Here is a 22596-nt window from a genome sequence, read left to right as displayed (position 1 = left end):
CTTCACATGCCGGTTGCTCTCTGATTCTTAGCATGGAGTTAAATTGTGGTTTCTTGGGGTGGAGGCTCTGATCTCACTCCTACAAAGTTCCCATATCCTGGGCTTGGTCTTCAGCCAGTCCCTGCCACTGATTTCTTGGGACATCTGTTGGGCCTTGCAGAGTTCGAGGTTGGACACAGATGGCAATTACTGTTCTAGTCTGAGCTGTTCCCCTGTGAGCAGTGCGGTGGGTGGGGAGCGTGATTTAGGTGGCTAGGGAAGGTCTGGGGCTCAGGGACCAGGCAGAATTAGGACTGGAACAGGGATTCCTAACCTGGGAATATGTGTGAGGTCAGGCATCCCGCTATGTGGTGCCCTTTTGCTTCTCCCCCGCTCCTCTCCTTCCCTTTCAACTCCCCTCTCCTGCTTCCCTCTTCTCCCTCTTGGGTACCTCAGATTGGGCGCAGTGCTCTATCGCAATTTCCCTTCTACTGCCATGCCTATCACTAAGGGACTAGAAACTTCCAGGCTGGCCCAGGTCTCCACCTTGTGGGATGGCTGTGTGTCCTCCCTCTCCTCTGAGGCCTCTGCATAGGTGGGCATGGCAGGACTGGGCATGTGCGGGAGGAGGGCATGGAGACCTTGGTCATTGGCCAACAGTGGGGTTTAGAGGACTCTGAACTTGGTTTTCATGCTGTTCCTCCGCTAGGAACCCTCTTTGGAAGTGACTCAGTGTGACCAAAGCCACTCTGACACATACCCAATAGGATTGTGAAAGATCCTGATTCCCAAGCCATGTGCCACAGGGTCGCTGAGCAGCAGAATGGACAGGGAAATGGCTGGGACCTGACCCATGACAGGACTTGCGCCTGAGGACTGAGCCTCGCTGGGGCTCTCTGTGTGTCTGAGTGTGTACGCACGTGCATGTGTCCCTATGCACACGAGTCAGCCTGTTTGGACATGCGTGCATATGTCTGTATGCATGCCCATGAGTGAGCGTGACAATAACGTGCTGTATGTACATGTGTGCACGTATGCATGTGAGTCTGTGTCAGGATTACGTGCCTGTGTGTGCACACTCACAAACAGAAGGCTTGGCTGGGAAACCCAACTCTCCCCCTCCCAGGCCTTAACCCCTGCTCCCTGGGGCTTGATGGAGGAGAACAGAGAGTCCCCAAATCCCGCGATCTGGGACGGCGGCTTCTGTCGGATTCCCCCCCCCTTCCTTTCTTGACACAAATAGCCTGTGGAACAAAGGGAGCTGGGGATTTGGATTATTTATACAGTCAACATTAAGCAACTTGTGGTCTATTTAAATTCTTCTTTATTAGGCCGGGAAATTCCATGGCAAACACTCAGGCAGTAAGGAAACCTCCAACACGGCAGCTCCCAGCTCCCGCCTTGCCGTTTGGTTCCTCCTCTCCTCTCCCCTTCCAACCTTCTGACCCCTGCTTCTTCCATTCGATCTCCCCCAGTCCCTGCCCAGCCCCCTCTTCCCCACGCATGCCCTTGGGTCCCCTCCATCCCTCGCATCCCTTCAACCTCCCTTCTCAAACCTCCACCCTGACCCCCTGCCTCACTCCTCCCGTGCTTTCTTTGACTTGGGAGGGGCGGCTGGACATCAAGGCTTACGTGCCAGAGTCAATGCTGCAGGCACAGTGTGGGGCGACGGGGAAGGAGAGGAGGGCTCGCCGGGAGGTTAGGGAGGGCAGGTTGTGGCGGGCCTGGTGCGCTCAGGGGGCTCAGAGGACTTCGGCTCTCTGAGGCTGCCTCTATTAGACAGTTTGAGTAGCGAAAGAAAGGGTCCTACCAACAGGAGGAGCCACCAGTGAATTCAAGCCAGTGACAACCTGAGATAAATGGAAGGACCTAATGGTTATCCTGAAGATGGGGGGACTCTGCTGTCACCTGGGCTGATACTCGGGGCCCCATGACCTGGGGCTGCAGCAGAGGATTTATCTGGGCCAGAGTGAGGGAGGGGTGAAGTGTTAGGTCAAGAGCAATGAGGAGCTCTGGGGGTCAGGGGCGGGGGTGAGGGGCAGGTCAGGCGGGTTAGTGGGAGATCCCTGAGGCAGCAGGGCAGCAAGGTAGCTGGAACCACAATAGTGGTGTTCTTTAAGACTTTTTTCTGTGAGGCCCCAGAGCCTAGAACTGGGACCTGGGGCTGGAAGATTCAGGGTGGCGGATTCTGGTCCCCGCAGGGCAGGGCTGCTCTTTTGCTCCTTCAGAGCTGTCAAAAGCTTCTGGATGCCTTCAGAGTGGATATTTGCATCCCGGAAGTGCTCCAGCAGAAGCTGGCAATGCCCAGAGGGGCTCCTGGCATGGCTACCATTGGGCCAGGCGGCCTTTCAAATCTCTCTCATCCTTTGGCTTCTGTGCTTGCAGGTGGAGATGGGCAGGGTCTGCGTCAGAGGAGAGGCGGAGGGTGGGGAACTCACGGACTGCGAGGTCCCTTTGGAGGGGACACCCTCTAGGCAGAGGGTCTGCAGGGCCTGGCCTCTTCTCCCCTGCAGAGGGCTCTCCGTCCTCCACAGGGGCATGGCCAGCCATCTCTATAGCCCTGAGCGCTTGCCCAGAGGCAGACATAGCTGAGGGCAGAAGGAAAGCTTGGGAAGGGGGCGGGGGAGGATAAGAACCAGTGGAGCACCCTGGGGTCCTGGAGGATCCCAGTGGGCAGCCCCTGTCTCCCATACCCGCTCAGGTGCCCCTCTCCTAGCCCTCAGCTCCCAGGGGCTCTCCTGTGTTGACATCTCCTCTTCCCTTGTCTCTCTCCACCTAGACTGTGAGCCTCCTGAGGACAGAGAATGCAAACATTACCTTGTAACCCAGGGCCTGGAGCTTAATGAATGCTTCAGGAGCTCACTGAAATGGTGCTTTCAGGGGGTCTGGCCTAGCCCAATCCTTCACCTTTCTCCCCATAATCTCAGCCCTGGAATCCCTTCCCTTTCGTGTCTTTCCCAGGGGATGGAGCCTGTGCCCACAAGGCCAGGGAGCCCACTGAGGGCTAAAAGGCTCTCTCAGAACCTCTCCTAACGGCAGGCTGTGCTGGGGGAAGGGAGACAGGCCCCAAGGGTTTGGGAAGGGGACGTCAGAGGTAAAGGTCCCCACACCCGGCTACATCCACTGGTGATCAGACCAAGGCTTCAGCTATTGTTTAAGCTGTATTAGGTTATGACTGAGCAATGTGTCCCCCCAACAGGCAGGCAGGGCAGGGGTGGAGAAGCCGCCCCCCTGCAGATCGCGGTGTGACCAGCTCTGTCTCCAAATAGCAGCCGGAGAGGGTGGGAATAGGGACCTAGAGCTTGCTGCCAATTATCACCTTGCTGTCGACCCTGCCCTCTGGGCCTGTCCCTGCTGCCACCTCTGGGCCTGTGTTTCTGATTAGTGGGCCCCAGCTGTGCAGCATTAGTTGCATTTTTCCAGGATGAATCTTGGTTGTGACTTCCTGCCACGGGTCTGAACCAGCTGCCTGCTTTTGCTGCCTGCTTCTCATCCCAGTCCCCTGGGCTGCCCCAAATGCCCTCACTCCCAGGGGGCTCCTCCTTGAGGAGGCAGCGAGGCCGCCCCAGGCTCAGCGGTTTGTCTCCTGGGGTTGGGGGAGATGTCCTTCAGCCCGCCCGGGGCAGTTCAGGGCACAGCCAAGCAGAATCCATTCAGCTTCTCAGATGTGTGGCCTTCAGAGTGGGAGATAGAGCCCCAGACCTTAGCATGCATGCAGATGCCGCGGGGCGAGGGCAGAGCGGGTCAAGGCCAGGGAGGTGTTTGGGCAGGGCTGAGGGCATTGCTCAGGGAAGTCCCCAAACGCAGAGAGCATCACCTTCTGGCTTTCTGAGGTCTGGCCTCTGCCCAGTCATGGTCTTGATTTTAATGGAGCCACAGTCTCCAGCTGCAGCCTCAAGCTGCATCAGCTTCCTTCTTTCTCTGGTTTTCCAGTGTGCTTTTGGTGAGCTACTCAGTGAAGACACCAAGCCAACACATTCGGCATTCATCTGATAGGTAGTGAGCTCCCTGTCCTGCAGGTCTGTAAGTGCGAGCTGGAGAATAAAATCTTTCACATTCATAGTGGCTTTTAGATCTAACCGATCCTCATTATATGCCTGTAAGGGGGCAGGGCAGGGGTGTTCCTTACAATGTTCTGAGGAGGAAACTGAGGCTGGAGTGAATGAGTGAGTGAGTGCTGGAGTCTAGGCTGGAACCCAGAGGTGAGGCCCACTTAATTCAGTGTGAGTTTGATCAATACACCTCCTCTCTGAACCCAACCAGACTCTGAAAGACTATGAGCCCAGAGCACATCATGCCAGCTGGTAGGGCCTCTCCCCTCTCTTGCTTCCTCCCAGCTTCCTGGCCAAGCCTGATTCTGACTATCCCTCCTTGCCCCAACAGCGTGCTCTCAGCCATTGCCTTTGGTCTCTGCTGGGGTTTATGACCTGGGACAGGTGTCTGGAAATCAAAGCCCTCAGAGGATTCTTGAGGCAATCAGCAACCTGAATATGAGGTCCACGGAGGGCAGCTCGCTTCCACGTCCCCAATGTCCAGGCCAGACCTGGCACCCTCCAGGGCAAGCTGGAAGAAATCAAGCAGAGAGTGGCATGGAGAAGTGGCTACAGTTGGCCCCGGGGAGTCGGGGAGACTTACTCGCTCCAGCAAGCAGGCAGAGGCTGGAGGCAGTGGTGTGAGCTCTCCCTCGGGAGAGGAGGCCTGTGTCCTGGGAACATGTGGCTCTTGAAGATGCTGACCAGAGAAGTGCTGGCAGCCGTGCTGGGTGCAGACGCCCTGGGTGGGATAACGCTCTGTGGTGGCCTTCGGGTCAGGGTGGCTGAGAGGGGACCAGATGCTGCTGGGAGCTGGGGATGCCATGGGCCGCCTGTCACCTGGGCCACTGCAGGGTGTGGAGTGCTCAGCCCATAACCCATCCAGGAGTCCCCGCCAGCAGCGGGGCTCCTGAGAGATGGACACATCAGCTCTCTCAACAGCCAGCACAGAGTTTCCTGGCCCAGGGTGGTGGGTGGGGTCAGGCAAGGGACAGAGACCTTGCTCTCGAGAAGCCTCTGTCCCAACCCGGGAGATGCTGCCCCTGCCCTCAGGCCCTTCTTGGGTTTATGATGTGTTGACATATCATGACCCCCAGGTCTCCTTTGCCCTGGAACTAATGGTTTTATTCCTTCAATTCTTTAGTTATTTTAGGCAAATGTGAGCTGTCTCTTTAATTATCTGCAAGGAATTGCCAACAGCTACATTTGGCTCGATTGAGACTATGAATGAAACTTGTGTTCGTCTCTCACGGTCTTTCTTGGTTTTAGCCTTCACTGTTGCCTGAATGGCTGATGGCAGAGTGCTGTGTGTGCAGATTGGCTAATGGAAACACAGTTCTGCCCCAGGCCATGTCAACAGGATCTTGGAGTGGGGTGGACCCATGTCAACCTTTTGTATGAGAAAGAAATTCCCCTGTTTGGAAGACAGCTCCTTCAGCCTCCATCCCAACACCTGCGGAGACAGGGAGCTCACTATCTGCTAGTCGATTTTAGGTTTGTTTTCTATTCTAGGGCTACAGGCCAGGCCAGGGGTCACTGAAGTCTCTCCGCCAGAAGCCTCTCTCACAGGGTCCCCCAGGGCCCCCTGGTGGTCGCTGTGAAGGTGTGCTGCTCTCCCCAGGGGCTCTGCTGCAGCCCTCAAGTGGACAAGGCAGGGCTCCCTTGTGCTGGCCCTGAGGCTGGCAAAGGCTCCTGAGTTAGAGTTTTCATGCTGCCCACCAGGCATAAGGTCAAAGGTCTAAGTCAAGGCCCGTCTCCCTCCCCATGCAGTGACTGACTTTGGGCACCTCTTCGTAAACATCCTCACCCCACCTTGCCAAGTCCTGGCTCACACAGATGCAGCCTGCACAGAGCTCAGGGTGGGCCTGAGAGTCCCTGCGATGGAAGGCCCCGCCTTCTAACAGAGGCCCAGCCTTCACTGCGGGAAGGAGAGGGGAAAGACAAAGGGAAGGCAGAAAGCAAGGCCAGGTCATCCTCACCTGCCATCAGGCTGGGACCCTGCCACCAGCTAACCAGATGGCTCAGCCTGGCGCAGACCTGCTCTGAGCTGCTGTGTCCTGGTCACTGTGGGTCCAAAGGAGAGGAGGCCTTTATCAGTCCTGAGAGACCAGCGGAAACGGTAGAACTCCCCTACTGTCGTGGCTGGGAATATGGCTGGCTACCTGCAGCCCTAGTGATAGGGGCTCTGAAGGAGGACCCTCCATCTTCCTTATCACCTGCCACACCGTGGTGGCCACATCCACCATCTTTCTAATCGAGGCCTTTCAAAGCCGTGTCTTGTTGGGAAGAGCAGGAGGCGTCTCTGCTATACGGTAGAGTCCAGGCTGTGACTTTAAGTTAGAATCATTGAACACCTGGGGATAATGGAAGGGGAGTGAGGGGCCAGTGGGGCTCCAGTCAGCCCTTGGGCCAGTTCCATGAGACCAGGGCACTCTAGCCCAACATCTGGAGCTGTCCCAGCACCCTCAGGCCTGGGAGCACCAGAATGGCCTTGAGACCCCCTCACATCCTGTGTTCTGTCCCACCATAGACAACAGGCCGTGTAGGCTTGTCTCATGGCTGTTGTACGGAAAAACTCCACGTCAATTCGGTTTGGGCTTTTTATCCTTTCGTAGCGCCACAGCAGGAAGTCTGTGGTGCTGTCCGGTTACTTGATGCAGCCTCCCCCCGCCTGGGTTGAAACCCACGCCTGCAAGTCTTTCCTGCAGCCCCTGGGGTTTCCTTCTCAGCCCTCCGGCAAAAAACCATTCCAACAAAAACCTGCATAGCTCCCCAAGAACTTGCCGTAATTTATAGGCACAAGGCAGCCCAAATCCATGCAGAGAAATGTAACATTCCTCCCCAAGAAGCAACTCAGTCAGCCAAGAGAGAGGAAAGAGAAAGAGAGAAGGAGAGATTCTGCTGAAAGATACACCCATTTGCAAAACAAGCTGGGGAGAGAAATGGGGACGGCAGGAAGTGAGCCCAGCCCGTCCTCCCAGTGCCTCCGTCTAGGGGCGGCCAGCCGTCTCCAAGGACAGAGGGTGCCTTAGGACAAAGGATGGGCTACTCATTTTTCTTTGCCCAAATAGTGGTTTTCCCAGAACAAAGGGACATGTTTTTCTCAAAGGTAAATTTAAGCCACCTCCTTCAAAGAAGCCTAGAAAGGTTTGCAACTTTTTAATGAGTTTGTCCAGCATTTACACGATTATACAGTTTAACTTTTACAATGAACTGGTGAGGTTAGGTGTTATCATCCCTATTTTATGAATGAAGAAACTGTGGTTTGGGGAGGTGATGTTGCTTCTACTCTGTGGAGGTGACAGGAGGAGGCAGAATGCAGAGCTAGGTCTGCTGCATCCTCCAGAGCCCACACTGTGGGGTGAGAGAAGGAAGAGAGGACCCCACAATTTGGTGGATGTCAAGTTGAGAGAAGAGGCCAAGCAGGACCACGCTGGAGTGGGAGGGGTTAAGAGCCATACTGCAGAGGCAGTCATTTCAGTACCACCCCCTCCCCCTTCTTTCTCTTCCTTTTCCACTGAGTTGACCTTTAAATTATGGCATCGGCTGCCGTGCCAGACACGCTGCGATTTCCCCTTCCTCCATCTGCCTAGCCTTCCTCCTGGCGCAGTTTCTTCTCTTGCTGCTTTCCTCTGCTCCTTGCCACTCACTTCTCTCTCTTCTGCCCTGGCAGCTGCCTCCTTCAGTGTCCCATTCACAAAATCCCAGCCGCACAGGAGGCCCTGCTGCAGGTGGGCATTGCTGGCATTCCCACTGGCCACCCGCCCCTTCCCTCCCCCAGCTCTGGGACTCTGCAGTCAGGAAAGTCACCTCTTCCTAGTCCTGCTCCTGCCACCCTTTCTCTGGCCCTCAAACCTTCCCGCCAGCCCCTCCCCACGGCTGCCTGATCCCGGGCTCTTTCTGCTCCCCCATCTGCCCCAGCCTTACCCCTCCCCAAAGCCTCACTCGGGGATGTGCCCTCTGCCTAAGGTTCATTTGCATTTGGCCCAAGGCCTGAATGATATTTTTTTTTGGTATGACTGTAGAATATAGCAGACATTAAATCTTATCGGTTTAATTTTCTTCCAGATAATAGTATAGCCTTTGATTTTTTTTTTCCAAACTATGGAAAAAGTGTCAAAGAAAAGTGGAACATTAATCAAGGGACTTTGATGATAGGAATGAAAGTGTTTTCCTAAGAGCCCAACATGTGGAGCAGCTGCTGGTGGATATTTAAATGACATTTTTCATATGTTGCTGTAAAAAAAAAAAAAGTCTCTTTGAGTCGATTCTGGAAATATATTCCAATTTGCTACAATGCCAGTGGTTTTTAAATTATTTAGAAATAAAATGTGTTTATGATTTCTGCTCCACTCTGTATATTTGTCTGCTGCAGGCCTCTTTCCTTTGAGGAGGGCCTAGCCTGTCTCTCCCAGAAGCTGTGGGGCCCTTTAGGAGAGAAAGTCAGACTGGGGGCCCTCAAAGATGGGAACTGTGTTTTCTTCCTCTGTGGCCTTTGGCCCAGTTCCTCCCTCTGTGTCAGAGGTTTAAACTGCAGCAGGAGGGAGTTAGGTGAGGGAGAAAAAGTGCTGAGGTAGGTCGTTATGACTAGAAAGGTTTGGGGAAACCTTAGAAAGGGTGTCATTTCTCCTGCAAGTGAGGAAGGAATTAACTCATTCAACTCCTGGGGTCCTTTACAAGCTTGAACACCTGAACCAGGGAAATCCAGCGCCTAGAAGACCTTGGCCTCCAGCATTTCATGTGTGTGAGGTTATCACAACAGTGAAGGGAGCCCTGGTGCCACTTGGGCTGAAGGAGACCTGAGTTTTAGCCTCATTTTTGGAGCCTGCTGGGCTGGGAAATCCTTGGGACAGTGCTCCCCCTCGCCCTGCTGAGATCCCTTCCTCAGGAGATCACTGGGAGCTTTCCAAACTCCTGCCCTCTGCAGGACCAACTTCTTCTCTCTTTACCTTGCCACCGTCGGGAACTTTGCCAATCCTAATGTCAGGGGAGGGAGAGACTTGCGAGAGGCCGCTTTTCCAGAGAGCATACTGAAGCCTGTCTGTCCCGGACTCTCTGGCTGCAGGGGCAGGGCCCCGGCTGCAGCAGTGGGAGCGCGAAGATTAGATTCCAGAGCGGGAGAGGTCCCCTGAACTTTCCCAAAGGCCAGGAAGGCAATGGCCTGGAGGCTCGCCGTCCTTCTCTAAGGCCAGGCCCCTGGAGGAGATGATCTACGGCCTGAAGGCCTCCCTGGCCTGGCCCTGGGCCCTGCTCGGCAGTTAGTCCTGTCCTCACTGACCAGTGGGGGGCACACTCTCCCTAGTTTTCCTGTCTCTGCTGCAGTTGTCTTGTGGACCTGAGGGAATGTGCAGGGGTGTTGGTGTCTCCCCCCTGCCGGGGGCTTCCTCGGGACCTGGGGGCACGGGTGGAGCCCCACTCCTTCACAGTCTGTCCAGGGCCATCTCTAGACTCTGAGCTGCTCCCTTCTTCAGTACTGGCCTTTGGCTCTCCGCGCATCCTCACAGGGTCTTACCCAGAGAAAACCTTTTATGGAGTATATGTGGTTTGGGGGGGAAGACACCTGCCCAGATGCAGGGCTGATTTCTTTTGACTATGAGCTCAAGTCCAAACTCAAGCCTTCCCTCTTTTCAAATTTGCCACCCTCTTCCCTCCAAATCTCACGTTCCCCTCTTCCTAACCCATCCCACTCAGTTCCACACTGTCCCCCAGTGTCTAGCCCAGTCCTGCCTCTGTGTCTTGACCCCAGTGAAATGCCTTGTTGTAGGCCCAGCGGAAGCCCCACCTTCTCCCTAGGACCCTCATTGTCCTACTCCAGAGAACCTACCCACTGAAGCTGGGGAGGGAACAAGTCAGGGTTTTGTCTATCCAGTTACTCATCTATGTTGTTTTTGTCTTACATCCTTCTTGGCCCGTGAGCCCCTGAGGCACAGTAGTGGGAGGCCCGTCCTCCGTTTTCCCATAACACTGCTTGGTGTGGCTGGGACTCAGTGGAGATGCTCCTGATGGGTTTTGGAGTAGCCTCTTGGAGAAAGCCTAGGGTGCTCATGGAGCCTAAGTTCCAGCTGATTGCTCTAATTATAATCAGTAACTCCTCTCAGTAACACTGCAAACAAATCTCTGCCAATTCTAGAATCTTCTTTTGCTAGAAGGCATAGCCACTTAGCTCCCTGATGTCCTTGGCCTCCTCCTGAGGCATCCCTGGCTGTGAACTCCTTTAAGATGATGTCTTTGTTTGGATTCCCTAGAAAATAGAGCCTGAGGCAAGGCTTGTGTGCTAATGCTTTATTTGGGAGGTGCAAATCCAGAGCAGCAAGAGTGAGGCAAAGTGGAGGGAGGCAGTAAAGGAGAGGGAACAATGCAAGATGATACTGCGCTGGCCATTGGCCTCTTGACAAGTTGCAAAGAGACACAGCTGATCAAGATGTGGGTGCATCCCATCAGCCAGGCAAGACATCTCTGGACAGGTTGTTCAGAAAAAATGTGCCCCAGAACAGTCCATGAAGAGGGGGAAAGGAGAAGGAATTTTACCTAAGGTTCTCTTCCATCTTCTCTCTTTCCAAGTCCGTCCCATAGGGAGCCAACTAACATGAACTTCCTGATTGTATCACTTAGCTCCTTCAGCAGCTGCTTAGGAAGTCAGATCCCACACTTTACATATCGATGCTTCTTCCAAGGCCAAAAGTGAAGTAGCAGCCTGAGACTCTGGCAGGGCAGCTGGTCAACCTCAGATGGCAGAACTGTACAAGCGTGTAAGGAGTCAGTTGACCATGGTGGCAAATGAGGAGGATTAAGTGGCTGAGGGTCTGAGAGAATCTGAGAAGTTTCGTATGTATCTGGTAGAAATGGAGTGAGGCCCCAGAAGAGGAGGATGGGAAGGGGTCCCTGCAGAGAGTCAGTGTCCTTAGAGATCATGGAAAGTCAGAGAAGAAGGCAATCTGGGAGACAAGAGATGAAGATGGCAGATTGAGGAGTTCATGGAAGTCGAAATAGACAAGTGGAAGGACTCAGTGATTCTGCATAGGAAGTTCCTCCAGTGCTAGAAGCTACTCTAAGGGCATTCCTCTGAATAAAAAGACACATTATGTTAGAGCCCATTAGCCAGTGTATGCTCTTGGTTGTAAAGAATAGGTCTTCTATTTTTTTGACGCCTACCTATGTGGCAAAACGTAAAATGGGCATAAATTCTTTCCCTCCCCGAATCCATGCCCTTGCAAAGTGACATTGTAGATATTCCCATCAGGAGATGGTCTGTTTCCCCACCTCTTGTATCTGTGCCAACCTTGTGACTTACTTTGGACAATGGGCCGTTAGCAAACATGACGTAAGTAGGGGCTTGGAAATCACCCTTGTGTATTGAGGCTTACTCTTTTCCTAAGTTTAGGGTAAGAGACCGTGGTGTGAATGAGCCTGAGCTAGCCTGCCGGAGGATGAGAGGCCACATGAAGGAGGTACTCTGTCAGGCGTGAGTGAGGCCATCCCTGTTCATCCTGTTGCTACCTGACCTATAAGCTGACTAGAGACATCTGACGAAGCATAGTGGAGATCAGTTGAGCCAGCCCAACCAGAAGGACTGCCCAACTGATTCAAGAATCATGTACTAAATAATTAAATTTTTGTTGTTTTAAGCTACTAATTTTGGAGGTAATTGTTGTTTTAAGCCATTAATTTTACATAGCAAAAGTGAACTAATTCAACCCGGATAACCCGTTGTGTATTGAATTCGTAGATGGTGTTTAGTGTAGATTTTCAGAATAGAGCTGGATTTCACAGAATCCGTTACGGAGAAATCAACGGAATGAGGAGAAAAAATGATGATGGGGATAGTGATGCTGAGTGGTGGTAATGGGTGTTGATACTAGTAATGGTATTGGTGGTTGTGGATTGTTGATGATAGTAGTGGTGACAGCAATGATGGCAATGTGTCATGATGTTTCTGAAGGTAATAGTGATGAGATGCTGGTGATGCTTGAAGATAGCAGTGGTGATGATGCTCGTGAAGGAGATGGTGAGCATGCGATGGTTGTGGTGTTGATGATAACACTGATGAAAGTGAGTATACGGGAGTTGATGATATTTGTGAAAGAGAAATGATGGTGGCAATGATTGTGGTGAAGATGTTAATAATAACAGCAATGATAACTGAGGATGATTATGGTGCTGGTGGTAATGACTGTTGGTGCTGGTGATGATAATCTTGGTGAAAACAATAGAGAATGTGGTAAAGATGGGGGTGATGATGTTCATTGGATGGTGGCAATGGTGGTAATGGTTGTCATGACCATAGTGATGCTGGTGATATTTGTGACGATGAAGATAATGGTTTTGATGGCAATTAGTTGATATTGCTATCTATAGATGTGCCCAGACCTTTATGGCTAGCAAGCCCCTTTGTCTGGATTTGTCCTTCTCTTTGTAACCCAATACTAAAACCCAGCGCCCAAGGGAGGAGGGGTTTTCTGAGCAAATTATTCTATAAGCTGGAAAGATTAGAACCTCTGGCTTCAATTCCTTTTTTGACAAGAACTGATGAACTAAAGCCAGGATAGAAGTGGGAGAAGAATGAGGGGGCTCTGCTGTTGGCCCTGGCTGCCTCTTTGATGGCAGAGTGCAGAGGCATGCAGGGGCACGCAAAAGGCTGGTCAGCTGGTGGAGGGAAGAGAAGTCAATTCTCACAGCATCTCAAGCCAGAAGCCACATATCTGGATCTTCTGGAATTCTAAGAGCATGCTCCATCTGCCTTGGAGAGAGCCCAGCAGCTGGCGAGAGAGACATGGATCACAAGGATGTCCACAGCCTCATATAGCCAAACTGGGTCACTGTGGCAATGTGTGGGGAAGGTCTCAAGGGGTGAAAGGCTCAGTCTTGATGGAGCTTGGAGTGCTTATCATCTGCCACCTGAGTTGGGAGGAGCCCGCTGTAACTTGGCTCTGCCCCAGTCACTGAGGGAGTGCACTGAGAGCCAGAGGACGAACTGCGGAGTGCATTGTGAGCCAGAGGATGGGGAGAGAGTGAAATAAGATGCTGACGACAGGCTGCTGGCGTGGGGGACAGTGTGATCCACGGAGCCATGCAGAGGTCAGATGTGGGGAGGACAGGGTGGGTCAGAGCCCTCCCAGCTGCAGTGCAGCTGCTCATGACGGGTCATCCAGACCTTGCTGAGGGCTGGGAATGCTGCAGGGCTTTTATCACCCAATGCAGGCCCTCCTGCTGGCTGGCGGGATGCAGTCCTGGCTTCTCTGCTGGCTCTCAGGACTCTGCTCTGGGATCGCACACCTATGTTTCCCCCTGGCCAAATGGGACCTCCCTGCATCCTGCCATCACTAAACACAGAGGCACAGCTGGGAGCCTAGTGGGGTATGCAGGACTGAGGAGGCTGTGTCCACATGGCAAAGCCCCCTCCTCAAATGTGATTCTGAATAAGGTCCATGACAGGTGTCAACAGAAGTGGGGAGAGAATAGAGAAGGGCGAATCACTGATTTGGGAAGAATTAAGGAAGAGGGGAGTCGCCAGAGCTTGTGGAAGGCCCTGACATGTCTGCAGAACCAGACTAGGAAATACAACTCTAAGAGAGGTTTCAAAGAGGTTTCCTAGGGGGGAAGATAGGACACAACTTCTTGAGCCACAACTGGGTCTTGAGAAGGCTGCAGAGTTTCAGAACATGGGTCAGTGTCTTTCGCTAGTTTGAAAATTAGCTCATTTCTGTACCTGGGTCTTAATTAGGGCCTGTCTGCAAAAAGGCGCTTGCCCAAGGGTGAGTTGGAGCTGAAATGTAGCCAGGCCAGACTCCACTCATCCAGGCCTGTGCCCTGCTGCTGGGCTGCACCCTCCCAGAAGAAGGAGCGTCTTTTCCTGATCTCACAAAGGCCTTGTGCAGGCTAGTGGGAGCTCTGCTCTAGATGCTCTTGCAGTATCATCTCCAAGCCAAGTTGGTTTCACCCCTGCTGCTCTGATATGGCATGCAGGCTTCAGCAAGTCGGTTAGAAAGGAGAATGGGACAGGGTCCTTCCAGCTGTTTTCCACAAAGGCCTGGAGTTACTTGAGTCAGCCCAATAAATGCAGCCAAAACAGACAGGGGGCCCCTCTCTCAAGGTGCTTGTCCTAGTCACAGGAAAGATAAATGATTACAGAAGTATCATGATAGTAAGGGTAGTGATGAGAGCATATAACAGGGTATTTACTTTACCTGGGGCCTAGGTAAGATTGTCTCTTTCTGAAGAAGTGGCACTTACGTTGAAATGAGAATGATGTGCAAAAGTTGGCAAGAAGAAGAGAGTGGGGATGGAGAAAGTGTGCTGGGCAGGGGAATAGCATGTGTGTAAGTTGTGAGGGATGTGTAAGTTGTGTGTGTGCTGACGAAGGTGGCAAGTGGCAGGTCCTGAGGAAAGTCAGCATGGCTGTGGTAAGTGAGAGGATGCACGACTCGAGATGAGATGGGAGGGTGGTCAGGGGCCAGAATGTGCAGAAATTTGTATATCCTAGAGGATGTTGATTTGATTTGTGTCCTCAAAAATCTCCCTGGCTGCTGAGTGGAAGGGGACCTGGGCGGGGAGTGGGAAGCTGGTTGGTGGTGCCTTTGTTAGAGAGGCTGTGGCGGTGGGGAGGCAGGTGCCTGCTGGAATTCTAACTCAAAGAGGGTTCTTGGAATTTAGTCTCCACTCTGCACACCAAGCTCCCTGCCCCACCAAGAGTTCATGAGAAATGGCTTTAGAGATGCCCTATCTCTGTGCATTTTAATCAAGTTCTATGAAGGTCAGAGGGTAGAGATAGAAGGTCAATATGGAGAAGGGAAAGCAGAGCCTAGCTTTTGCAGAGGAGTTGCAATTTTAAAAGAAAGTTATTATTATTTAAATAAATTAATTATAGGCACATTTCTAGGCAGTTGTGGAAAAGGAGGGGAAAGAATTGGGGCAGGAAATTAGTTGTTCGGGATTCTGGCCACCTCTAGGATCACCTTGCCCAGTGCTCCTGCCACAGGAGCCTCAGATTCCCTCGCTGTCCCTTCCACTCCTCCTGACGAGCTCCAGGGCTTCCTCTCCAGAGTCTGTGGTCACCATATGCAGGGGAGGTGGCAGTAGAGGGCATCCAGGGCTGTGCTGGCCATTTGGAGTCAACACCTGCTTGAGATTCCTCTTTCAACCCTTTGAGACCCCTCTTTGGACTCGTCCCACCAAAGACCTAGATACATCCAGACAGACAAGCCACGACTTAGCATATGGGGTTTCGGGAGCCCATGTGGGCTCCAGGGTTGAGATAAGTATCAAAGAAGTGATGTTCACACTTAGGGGAGTCTCAGAGTGCTGGTGAGGATGCAGAGCTTGTCAAGGGAGAGATCCATGGAGACCTCAGGAGAGCTGAATGGTAGCAGAAGCCTAACTGAGGAGCACAGCTATAGGAGGGATAGTGTTTGAATAAATCCAGTGGAAGGACAGGATGAATAATTAAAGACATGGTAAATACAACATCACCCTCTACAACCTTGGTTCTGATGGGCCTGCCGCTTTTCACCTTGGGGCTGTTGATGAGAATGGACACAGTGTCTAGTGAGGCAAGTAGTTGAACTTTCCCCAAGGGCAGAACAGAACTTTACTACCACCAGCCTTGTCCCTAAGCTTCATACAAGCTGGGGCAGGGGGGAGCGGGGCACAGAGAAATGGGCCTAGGGTGAGAGTAGGAGTCTAAATATCCAGGGCCAAAGAGTCCTTCCTGCTGGCAGGACAATTTCTATGAGGCAGTGAATCATGGGAGGCCAGCCCCTTCCCACTCAAGAAAGGCTCTGAGAAGGGTCTCCAGAGGCCTCAGATATCTGGTCACTCAAGTATCTCACATCCCACACTTGAGAATTGGCTGGAGGGGGCTAGGATCATTGTAAGGAGATAGTTGAGGGGTCAAATGAGGACCGGAGTTAGAGATCAATCTGTGTCTGGGGCAGGGCAGTCTGAGGCCAGGCTTAGAGGGACAGCCCAAGGGATAGTCCATCTCTGACTAGACTGTGACCTCAGTTGAGGCCTGGTTTATGGGTTGGTCTGTGCTGGGGTGAAGAGAACAGAGCAGAGGTGATTTCCCTTCAATGAGGAGTCACAATTTGGGGCTCCAGCTTCATTAGAACTTTTCTAAAATCTCTGAGCCAGCAGGATACTTTTCATCAACAGAGAAGGGGAGTGACAGGGACATGGAGGTGTTCGGGCCCCAGACAGGGAGAGAGCAGATGAGGTGGCTTGGGAGGAGGTGGAAGGACGGTTTGTGGAGATTTGGGGCCAAGATTCCTGCAGGAAACTTAGAGCCAGAAAGCTTGAGAGGTGATGGGAGGCCAGAGTAGGATGGGGGGCGAGGAGGAGCCAGGCTGTTCTTGGGAGCCTAGACCACCTTGGTGGCCTTCCTGTGACTCCCTCTAGAGTTCTGCCTGGAATGCAGTAGTGGAACACAAGGTCCTGGCCTCTTCTGGGGTCTGGAGTCCAGGGATTAGAGATAACAGCCTCTTTGTGCACTGGGTGCTGGCAGTGGGAAGTGGCCTTGGATCTGGACCCCCTGGAAAGCGAGCAAGTGGAAGTGAATGCTAAGGACATGGAGAGAGAGGCAAGGTTGTGGAGCTGGGTATGCACATATGAGGGAAGCTGGAGAAATGCACTCCCTCGACGAGTTGTTAGATTTTAGGAGCTCCATCCCACCAGGCCTCCCACCCCTGATGACCTGCAGGACAGGGGTGAGTTCTGAGCACAAACATACCCCAGGCCAGGAGGACAGACCCACCAGATGGAGCCTGGTGAGCTCCACATGGCTTGTGAGCCTGTATTCTGATGGATGAGGGGAGTATTCCCCAGGCTGTGGTGGACATTGGGCACCCAAAAGAGAGAGGAGGAAGCCTGAGGATTCAACCAGGTGGTGGGGAGCTCCAGAACTTGGGCTGATGGAGGGGGATGGTCCTCTGTGTGATGGATGGATTCATTTTGGAGAGGCAGTAACTGTGGTGAGGGGCGCAGGAGGCAAGACGCGGCTGTCCACCCTAGTGTCTTCCCTTGTCTGTTTTCCCTCAATTCATGGGCTCTATTTCCTCACTCTTCCTTTTATAGTGGGTTCAGGGCTCTGTACATTCATTCATTTATTCATTCAACAAATACTGAGTGTCTCCATTGTGCCAGCACTGCTTGAGGGGCTTGGGATACACGAGTGAACAAGAGACACCGAGATGCCTGCCGGCCCCAGGTCGGCATTCCAGCGAGAGCCCGGCTTGTCAGGAGGAGCAGTAGCGGGAGGTTTCAGGAGTCTGGGAGCAGGGAGGGTGGTCTGGCCTTTGAGCTGGGGACTCAGGAGGAACTTGGACCTCTGGGAGCAGAAGCGAGAGCAAGGGCCAGACCTGGGCTTCAACATGGTGCCAAGAGTATCTGAAGGGGGAGATTCAGATCCAGGGGATGGGTTTGGGTGGATCCTGGGTTTCAGGTACATGGTAGAACCCAGTTATCAGAATGCAGGCACAAGGGCTAGGCTGCCAGAAGATGGGCCAGGCTATCCCTAGGCTTCTCCTTCTTCTGGCCCACTTCAGGGGTGGCAACAGACAGGCGTGTGCTGAGCAGGTGGTCTTTGACCCCCGTGGATCTCAGTCCTGCCACCCACATGGAGAAGTTGGAGCAGATAGCTCGACAGCTTGATCTCAGGCTGGTGACGGATTCAACATTTTTCAGCAGAAGATCCCCAACGGGAGCCCTTCTCCTGGGACACATGAGAAGTCCTGGGTGCTCTGGCAACTGTGATTTCATGTTAATCCCCCACTGCGCCTGTGAGGTGAGGGGTGGGGATTTGTCTCCATTTTGCAGGTGGGCATATTAAGTCCCTGACTGTTCATGGGGAGCCCAATGTGACCCAGAGAGCTGCTGGTAGAATTGGGCCTGGGTGCCGGCTCTGCTGGGTCCAGTCCAGCTTCCCTCACATGGCTGGGACCTAGAGCAGGGGCCCAGAGTGAAGTATACCTTAGAGTCTCAGATGTGGGGGGTAAAGGAGAAGCAGGTGGGCATGAGCCCTGGGGTCTTAAGGTCATGGCTGTGGTTTGGGGGACCCTAAATGCACAGTTTGGAGGAGGAAGGAGAATGTGTAGGAAATCCCACATCTTCCCCTCAGCCCCTCTCCCCGCTTCCTAGGGGCGGCAGTGAGCTGAGAGCCGAGACTGGCGCCCATGGCTGCCTGGTGGCCCTTGCCCCACAGTACAGAAGTGAGGGTGGGACACACCCTGGACTTCCTGGTCAGGGCTCTTGAAACACCACAATGTGGCCCATGTGGCCGGTTTTGATCTGTCAGAGGCCTCCTGGTGTGCCAGAGGGCTGAGCAAGATCAGAGCAACCTTGACTCTCGTCCACTTGGTCTCTGTCCGCACTACTTCTCAGCCAGCCTGAGGCTCGGTCCCGCCTGGTGCTCCATCTCTTCCCTGGGACCTTCTTTGCTCTCTGTGTATCTACTCCTTTCCCACATTTTCTTCCTGACGATGACCTCCCTGGCCAATTAGTGGGCAATCTGTGTGATTATTGCTGCATCTGTGCCGCAAAACTGGACTCCAGAGAACATCACTGGATCCTTTAGTAGACTGTAAGTGGCCCCACTGAGATGTGCCGTCTTTCTGTGCCGTGGGGCCCTTCCAGCCTTGGGGCACAGCTCTCTCTGGTGGCTTTTTGCCTTTCCCCAGGGATGCATTGACAGCAGACCCCCCAGCTCTGGCCCCTTCCCCGGCTCTGTGCCTCTGATCCTCAGCCCAGGCTGCCTGCATCCCTCCCTCTGCAGGCAGCCTCCTGGCTGACTTCACTCCCTGTCACATTCCTGCCTGTGAAAGGGACCTCTTCCAGGACCCTGGGGAGATGACACGAGTTTGTTTGTTTTTCTCCTGTCTCCACTTCAAGGGCTTCACTGGCAAAAACAACACCCTGATGACTTCCAGCTCTTCCCCTCCTTTGCCCTGAACATGGAAAAGATGGCCTCCACTCTCAGATGTGTCAGCTGAGGAAAGAGGAGCACAGGGGCTGGCTTTAGGGCGGTCACTTACTCCCTTGCCCTTTTGAGGAGCAGTCACAGAGTCACCACAAAGCTCCGCCAGGCCCAGGAGCCCCTCAGGGGAGGCAGGAAGACCATTGTTTGAAAAGAAGGTTCTGGGAAGGCCAGCCTCAACCCAAAGGGTTGGATTTAATGGGAAGACATCGAACCAGTTTTGAAGATTGGGATTCTTTCCCGACCCTCTCTCTCAAAACTGCATGAACAAGCCTCCTCATAGCAAGGGTACATGTTCTTGTATAGATAACCTGTGCTGAGCTTTAAAATCGTGACTATAAGAGACTTCCCTCTACTGGGGTGGGTGTCAGACTAAACCAGTGAGAAGGGATTGTGCGTAGGGCACAGGGTATGTCCATCCCTCAGGTTCCAAAGACAAGCTGCTGAGGATCAGACTGACGGGGCAAAGAGAACAGCTGCTGTTCCCTTTAAGGAACAGCATTTGGGTCAAAGAGGCTGATGTTGAAAGCCCAGTGGAAGGACAAGGTGAATGACTAAAGACAGTCTAAATACTACATCACCCTCCACAAGCTTGGCATTGATGCGGCTGCCATCTTAGGCCTTGGGTCTCTTGTTGAAAATGTCCTAGGTTCTAGGGGGGAAAGAAGTTGAACTCTTTCCAAGGGCAGAGAAGAATGTTACTACCACCAGCCTTGTGCCTAAACTCCAGACAAGCCCATGGAGCACAGAGGAATGGGCCAAGGGTGAGAGCAGGACTCTAAGGACACAGGGCCAAAGAGCCCTTCCTGATGGCGGAGTGTCTATGAGGCAGTGAATGCAGGAAGAACCTTGGGGTCAATTAGGAGCACACAGAGAGCCAAGCCAGAGCTACAGGACTGCCCAGTCCACCTTCCATGGATTCTCAGAGAGCAAATGAAGACGGGGCTCAAGGTGCTGAAACAGGATGAGATAGATAAAAAAAGGCAGTAGAGGAGGGGAAATTCAGCTTCTTGAAATCCTCAAGGTTCAGGCCTGTGTCCTTCACTTTGCCCAGGGCCCAACCACTTGCCCAACAGGTGAAACTGTTGCATTAAGCTCACCTGCGGTTGTAGAGGAGAAACAATGGCATCTTGAGCTCCCTCACATGCCTGCTTTGTGTCTGTCCTGGTGGACAAGAATCGAATGAATTGTTCCACAAGATTAGATCTCATGGTCCTTCCCTTTTCTGCCTTCTGCCTGATGAAAAAACAGGCACTGCCTCCTAAGGAGCCCCTACCTGTCCTGATCAGTAAAATACAGTCCTTGCCCTGGAGAGATGAGGTCTTATAGAGCCTCACCCTTGGGGATCCAACGGTCATCCTGAAGGAGAGAGCAGAGTCATGGACATGAAACATATGCACTGGAACACAAAATGGACAGTGACCACAGCTGCTAAATGGAGCTCCTTGAGACTGAGCTGGGGGATGTTGGGCAGACATGGAGCATGAGGCCAGCTGGGGTTGGTCAGGGAAGCCTCCTGAGGGGTTTGCAAGGACAATGGGGGGCATGAAAAGAGGTGTCGCAGAGGAGAGGTTGGTAGGAATGAACAGTCCTGTGCAGCTGTGTGCCAACATAATGGTGCTACTGAAGGGCACTGGCACAACATCATAGTGTTTCAGGACATGGCAAGGCCACCCTGTCCACACTGAGTTGTCTTCTCTGTCTTTTTCCTACATCATATTTTCTCCTGGTCTCTGTCTTTGGAACATGCTTCACACAAGCCATCTATATTCCTCTGGCAACTGCCACGTGGTGTCTGGAATTTATTCTCTCATCCACTCACTCAGTCCATATATATTTAACATCTTCTATGTTCTAGATACTATACTGGGTGCTAGGGATACAAAGAGCCAGTTTGATCCTCAGGGAGCCCTTAGTCTAATGGAGCACTGTTCAACAGAACTTTCTGTGATGACAGCAATGCTCTCAATCTGTGATGTCTCACATGGAGTTACTGGCCACATGTAGATATTGAGCACCTAAAATGTGGCTAGGGCATTATTTTGCTGGATTTGAGTTAATTTAAATTTAAACAGCCGTATGTGACTAGTGTGAACCATATTAGACAGCGCAGATATAATGGAAAAGAGAGACAAATGACTAGGCCGTTACATTATCAAGACAGTGCAATCAGGGCTGCCATTGTGGTCTGGTCAAGGAAATAGAGGAGAGGGAGTGACTAGAACTGCCTGGGAATTAAGAAGGCTTCCCAGATGAAGTGACATTTGAACTAAGTCTGGGATGATGAACAGGACATGTATGATGATGAGGAGAGGGGCGTGTGTGAGCGGAAGACTCCAACTAGTGATTCCTGCGTTTTTTTGTAGATTTCCCAGCTGGGCTCCTCCATAGATTAACCAGCAGAGCTAGGCCTGAACAAGGAGATACAGATGTGCTCTGCCCCCTGGCCTGGCTCTCTGCCCTCCTCAGTTCCCAGGGAGGTGGGTGATGACAGATGGACTCATGACTCTCCCTAGATTGAGGGATCCAAGGGGCTGAGCTGACCCTAGGAATGATGATTGCACCCAGGGGAGAGGGTGCGGGGTATCTGGAGACCATCTGGGAAGCTGGGAAGCATTTAGGGGAAGAGGATTGACGCAGGGGGAGGAGGTTGCTGGGAGCCAGTTTCCCAGTAGCGGCCAAGAGTCACTCCCAGGGTTAACTCCATCCTCCTGTCTGTATTGAGAAATGAGGGAGGGGTACTTGGGAGCCCAGGGGACAGTTGGAGAACAGTCATTGTGGGGCTGGGGCAAAGAGTGGGTGATGAGATCTTCTAGGGCCCTCGTGTGCTTGACTCCTTGGTGGTTGGCTGGCAGGGCCCACACCACCCCCATCATACAAGGGTCTCCCAGAGGTAAGGCCAAAGTGTGCGGCCAGAGAGAAAAGAGAGTTTGAAAAGTAGATATTTAATCTCTACATGCCTGAAATAAAACTCTTAATTTACCCTTTGAAGTCTCACCCTTCCCCCAGCCTTTCTCATTTCAGGATGGCATCACCACCCAACAAGTTGCTCCATCCAGAAACCTGGGAGTAATTATGGATTCTCCTTTCTTCCTTATTTCCCATATTATCTTAACCAGCAGGTTCTGTTGATTCTCCCTCCAACATATATCTCTAGTCCATTTTCTTCTCTCCGTTTCTACTGACGCCATTCTAGCCCAAGCTTCTATAATTTCTCATCGGAGAATTTGCCTTTAACTAGTTTCCTTATTTCCTATGCAGCTCTTCCTATCTATTTTACACATAGAAGTTAGAGCAATTTAAAAAAAAAGGGATGGAATACTTCATTAACCTGCCTAAAACATTTTTGATGGCTTCACATTTTACTTGAAATAAAATCCACACTCCTTAACATGGCCAGAGAGGACCCACATAATCTGGCTTTTACTTCTTCAGTGTCATCGCCCATAAATCTCTCCCAGAACGTGATGCTTCTGCTATATTCGTCTTCTGGTTCTTTGAACAAGCCAGCCCTTCCCTGCTGCCAAGACTTCATGTTGTGGCCTCCCTTCCTCTTCACTAAGATGGCTGCTTCTCACCCTTGACATGTCCATGTGTGTACCCCACCTCTTCTTCTTCCAT

At 52.4% G+C, this 22596-nt stretch overlaps 1 long non-coding RNA gene across 7 annotated transcripts in view; it reads left to right on the top strand.

The window, feature by feature from the left end:
* LOC124238863 (uncharacterized) overlaps positions 1–20115 on the top strand; it is a 98749-nt gene extending 78634 nt beyond the window's left edge. For all 7 annotated transcript variants that reach the window (XR_006888433.1, XR_006888427.1, XR_006888431.1 and 4 more), the window contains one exon: positions 18891–20115. This is a non-coding gene — a long non-coding RNA (uncharacterized LOC124238863). The remainder of the gene's footprint in view (positions 1–18890) is intronic.
* Positions 20116–22596: the final 2481 nt, after the last annotated feature.

Source organism: Equus quagga, chromosome 5 (genome assembly GCF_021613505.1).
Source record: "Equus quagga isolate Etosha38 chromosome 5, UCLA_HA_Equagga_1.0, whole genome shotgun sequence".
NCBI classification, from domain to species: Eukaryota; Metazoa; Chordata; class Mammalia; order Perissodactyla; family Equidae; genus Equus; species Equus quagga.
Note: the sequence above shows the minus strand (reverse complement) of the source record. Positions and strands in the feature narration are given on the sequence as shown.